The following is a 6,000-nucleotide window of genomic DNA, read 5'->3' as shown; positions in this document are numbered from 1 at the left end:
TTGACATAAACTTGGACTCTTGTTCAATTGTCTTAATTAATAACGTGACCATATGGGTGCTACGCGGGTCCCCTTAAGCCGTGTGTCCCTGCCGATTACCGCATCACAACACAGGTATCTATAACAGCTGTGAGTGCGTTAATATGTACTCCACAGTTGTTGTGGCTCCACGTATTTTATGTGTCACAATTGTTGTGTCTTACATAGTGTATGTTCCACAGTTGTTATGGCCCCATACTTCATGCTCTATAGTTGTTGTGGCCTTATGAATTGTTTGTGCCACACTTACTGTGAACGCACGTAAAATAAAATATTGCACCATCGGCGTTAGTGCTTGGCGCGCTCCAGTGACCAGCTAATTAGGCCCCATTTGCAACCTATTGATTGTATTTCGTCAACTCAAGGAATTTCACACCTATTTAGACACTCCAGCATGAACAAACGAGTTCCACTAGGATATTACCTCATCATAACAGTTAGGTCGTGATTGACATGAATAAGTTAATATAAACATGATCTGAAACTTGACTTAACATAAACTTGATCTGACTTCTTTACTTACCATGACATACTTGCAATGGTGAATATTACATGATATGATATACATGTAATATATGGCATACTTAACATGGCATAGTTATAACATATAGCAATACGTGACAGAATAGATTGTGTAACAGATAAATATTCGTGACTGAATAAATCATGCATAACAGATAAACATGTAATGACGTGGCATGGCATGACATATATGATAACATACATACATAAATTGTAGTTCCCTTACCCATCATACATACACCGTAAACTGATAGTAAGTTAGAAGCTAACTTACCCCAATCGTTGCGTTCTACGAGAATAAAGTGCAAAACACGAGGAACTGTAAGAGGGTATTCTAAAAGTTAAAAATTTAATCACTAACAATTAGAAATGTGCAAAAGAGACAACTTAGAGTAAAATTACCATTTTACCCTCTACATGTGGAAAAATGACCGTTTTACCCCTAACTTAAGGATTTCACATCTTAACTCCAAAATTTTCTAAAATTTACATTCCTCATGTAAATTTTATCCTAAACTCAAATATCAACTCAGAAAAAAATAAAACAAATCACAACTAAGGAAAACACACTATAGCCAAAACATCCATAGGCCATTTCTCTTGATTTTTGTTACAATTCCTTTCAACTTCAAAACTCAAGTCTAAACCAAAATTTTGCAAGAAATATCTTCCTATCCTAAATTTAAAATCATACTTAAAACATCCATTTAAAAAAACTAATAATCGACACCAAACGTTTTTTGTAAAATGATCCAAACACTTGAATCACAAGCTTTGTCCCTAAGTCAAAACATCTCCAAAAATTTCAAAAAAAATCAAATCTTACTTCTAAAATATTCATAGCATCATTCTAAGATCAACCATATTTTAAATCATCAAACTAAAGTCACAAAAATCACAAAATAACACTTGGAGTTTTTGGTTTTACACTTAGCCCAAAAACAGAAACTTTTTCCTCAATTAGCTTTAATAAATCTCTTGATCAATAGCTTAAGAATGTGAGATCTTTGAAATAGAGAATCATATGGTTTAAAAATGTGTCCTAAAGAATATCCAACCATCAAACTTAAAATCACATGGCTTAAAATCAATAAAACATGGATCTATTCCAAAAACATCAAATCTCTGGCCTAACCGAAATGCTCTTGAATAAAAAAATCATATATTTGAAACTAATACTAAATATCTTCAAAATAACACCCTAACCTGAAAATAAGAGACTTAGGATCATCATATAAAAATATCAAAGCCATTAGAGTAAGATCAAACCACGAAATATTCAAACTTTCTCCAAATAAAAACTGTTTTTCCACTTCCAGTTTTCAAGTTTGTAGATATAAGAAAATCTATCATCAAAACCTTTAGTAATGCAACAAAACTTCAATTAAAACTCTTAAGCACATGCTAACAACACTCCATAAAAGTTTTGGACCAAGATATGTCTATTAGCTTGGTCAAAAATTTTAAAACATAACATACTCTTCAGTTTCACGCCCAGAATGAGCTTTTCATGGTTAAAAATACTTTCGACTAACCAAATGACCATGGAATGATACAAATAATATATCTATAGAAACTAGACTCAAATAAAAACAATTTTTATGAAGGGTTAAAAAGCTCCTCGCAAAAAGACCCAGAAATCTGTCCGAAAGAGCTCTTTTGGGTTTCTCTCTAAAAAAGAGGTGAAGAAGTGATGAAAGGGAAGGATGTGTGTCTTGCACGACTCAAGACTTCTGTAGTGGGAAGATATGGACCTGAATGACTTTGATTGAAAGTGGCTATGTGACATAAAGTGAAGAATAGTGAGGGGCAAAGGATAGCCTACAGAAGCTATGAGGTATGGGGGTTGAAGGGGTGGATTTCTCCATCTCATCAAGGCACTATTGGGTGCAGCCAATGGCAGTGAATGGTCTACCATGTGGGGAAGGAAACTTCTTCAAGAAGCCTTACCAAGGTGGCCAAATTCGTGGGCCTTAGTGGGCCTCAACCAAGTGGGTTTCAATTTGGGGTTGAAAGAGGGTTTGGTTAGGATTTGAGATGCTATCAATCCCAAATTTAATTTTTCTTGGCCCAATCAAAATTCCAAGGTTGAAAAGGTTGGATAATGATGTCATAACAATAATTTGAGAAATTAATAGCATGTGGAAGTGATATAATCAAGTGATTAAACACAATACTAGAAATTGGATCAAAGAGGGTTTGAAGGCCAACTTTAGGGTTTGGGGAAACCGTTTAGGGTTTCGGTTTCAACCAAGATTTTGGGATTTTTCAATTGGATTCCAACCATTTAGGGTTTCATTAGGGTTGAAACCCTTTTTGATCTAGCTCAATCTGGTTGATCAGATGAAAAAAGATTTTGTTTAGGTGGCATGACCTCACACCTTGATTTCCTTCACAAATCCATCTAATGGTTCTTCTTTGTACCAAGTGTCTAATACTATTCACTATGTGTGGCTAAGATCTTCCCAAGTGTCCAAATAAAACTTCTCTAACCTAATTTGGACATTTCACACTTTGATTTTGAAAACACCGCACTTAGTACGCTTATCGAGGTTACTATTCACTCTGAGAAAATGTATAATAAACTTAGTACTAAAAAATCATGAATATTCATATTAACCTACAGTGAAAATCGTTTACCAAAACTCAACCCCGAAGTGCCCCTAAAAAGGATTTCACAGTTTCGAACGTGCATTTCGTCCGAAATTATGAAAATGAGTTATTACTCCATAAAATCCTAAATATCCAACTGAGTCTAGTGGTGTGGACCATAACGTATTCTGACACCTCTAAATACCTCAAACAAATAAAATCGCAATTCTGTCACTGTAGTGAGTGATAATACTGATTATGTTGACAGACTAAAACCTGTGCAATTGGTCAATTCGTGAAAACTTATGAGGTTTTCACGAGATTCCTAAATTCTATAGAAATTCCATTATTGAATTTCTAGCAGGTTGTTTCATGCTCCTCTCTCTTGGTAGTCCAAGGCGAAAAACCACAGGCAGCATTTGCCCCATGTTTTAGCTAACATAACCATCATTCCATGTGTCATTCACAGCCTCCCATTACTCTCCAGAAGTTAACAAGGCATTCCAATCCCTTCCCACTTCATTTTATCACTTTCCAACTCTTTTCTTGGAGAGCAAACCAAAGAGATTCTCAAGCTGTGTTTTTGGCTCACTTTGTGAGACCTTTTTGAATGAGTTGGAAGTATTTTCTTATAGAGTCTCCTTCATGAGAGTTGTTCTTCTTTTATTCTAGTTTTTGTGGATATATTTATGTTAATTTTTGTGGTCATTTGATAGGTCAAACATTGGTTTAAGCATGGAAATGTTTGTCTGGGCGATAAACTGAACAATGTATGATATTTTGGTCTGATTTTTATGGAGTACAGTTAACATCTTATATGAAATTTTGATAACAATTAATTGCATGTTATAAGCTTTTGATGAAAGTTTTACATAGATCTATGAAGTTGAAAACTAGAATGAGTAAAACATTTGAGTATGCTTGAATCATTTGATGAGAAAAAATTATCCAATGTCTGATATTTTTATATGATAATCCCAAGACTTTGATTTACATGTTAGGATGTTAGTTGAAGGATCTTTGGTGTTGGTTTTGAAGATATGATTTTTTTATACTTGAAAATGTTTGGTTAGGTCACAGATTTGAGAATTTTGGATAGATCTATGTTTTGGTTTAATTATGGCCATGTGATCATGAGTTTAATATTTGGATCTACTATTGGACATGATTTTAAACCATATGATGTTGTTGGTTTATGACTATTTTCTTGAAATGTTTTAGATCAACTAGTTTGAACAAAACCAAACCTTAAGGAAATCGGTTTTGGTGAAAGTGTTAGAAGCATATGGTTTTTTGTAAATTTTTCTTTTATTGGTTTTTACTTGATGATTCAAAGCATGATATTTCTTAGAAGTATTGTATGAATATATTGGAAGTATGTTTTTGACGTTTGGAGTTCTTGGAATTGTTTTAAAAAGAGACAAAACTTTGAGAATCAAAGGTTGTGTTTTAGTTAAAATGCTTGAAGCTTTTTATTAAAAAGATTTGTGATTTTGTGAAGTGGAATTTTTTTGGTTGTTTTAGTATGCTTTTTGGACATAGGATTTGATTTTCTAAGTTGCAATATTTTGGTTTAAGCAGGAGAAATGAGGCTTAATAGAATTGTAACCAAAATCAAGAAAAATGGTCTGTGTGTTTCGGCCTTGATGAGTTTGTTATAGTTGTGATGTGTTTTAAATTTTTCTAAATGGATATTTGGAGTTAGGAAAAAATTTACATGGGGGTGAGTTTTGGAGTTAGGATGTAAAATCCTAAAGATAGGCCAAATCAAAGAGGGTTTCCACCCTAGTAAAACCCTAACTGGTTCGAATCCAACTGAAAGTCCAAAAGCATGGTGAAACTGAAACCCTAAACGGTTTTCTCCAAACTCTAACTAAATTGGTTTCTAGCATTATTTAATCTCTTGATTAAATCACTTCCACATGCTATTAATCCTTCAAATTTATGTTATAACGTCATTATCCTACTTTTTAAACCTCAAATAATTGATTGGATCAAGAAAAGTTGGATTTAGCTTTGATAGCATCCTAAACCCTCTTTAAACCCCAAATTGAAGCCCATTCGGTTAAGGCCCACGAATTTAGCCACCATGGTATTACTTCTTGGCTAAGTATTCCACCCCACATGGCTAACTAGCTTTGCCCAAGAAATCCCTAACTTGTACTTTAAGTGATGGCTGGAAGCCACCTCACTCTTCTATTTCTACAAGGCACCTTGGAGAGAAATATTTTGGGATATTTTTGCCCACTGATTTGTGTTATCAAGACCAATACCCAAGCTCACTCTCAGCCCCATCATCATTCCTCACTTGTGTAAAAACTTTTCCACCCATTTCACACTCATTCCATCACTTTTTCCCACTTTTCTTGTAGAGAAATCAAAAGACTCTCTCGGATAACTTTTCTAAGTTTTGTTGCATGCCCATTGTGAAACTTTTGTAAGTGTTTTCTCACAAATATTCTTTCATTCAAGTTGTTAATTTTTGAGTCTCCTTTACGTGAATATCTTATTTGTTCCATTCGAAGGTCATTTGATCAGTAAAAAGTGGTTTTAACTCCAGAAAGGTCAATCTGGGAGTTAAACTGGAGAATATGTTATATTTTGGATTTTTTGACCAAGCTAATAGAAAGATCTTGGTCCGCAATTTTCATGAAGTATAGTTAACATGTGTATATGATTATTGGTTGAGGCTTTTTTGAATGATTAAAACTTTTGAAACATTTTCTTAGATCTAGAAAATTAGAAAATGGAAGAGGAAAATTAGTTTCTATTTTAAGAAAGTTTAGATCTTTTGTCGTTTAATTTTATTCTAATGGCTTTGATATTTTTATTTGAGAATCCTAAGCC

The sequence above is a fragment of the Carya illinoinensis genome, chromosome 1 (genome assembly GCF_018687715.1).
Source record: "Carya illinoinensis cultivar Pawnee chromosome 1, C.illinoinensisPawnee_v1, whole genome shotgun sequence".
Lineage (NCBI taxonomy): Eukaryota > Viridiplantae > Streptophyta > Magnoliopsida > Fagales > Juglandaceae > Carya > Carya illinoinensis.
This window is presented reverse-complemented; position numbering follows the sequence as displayed.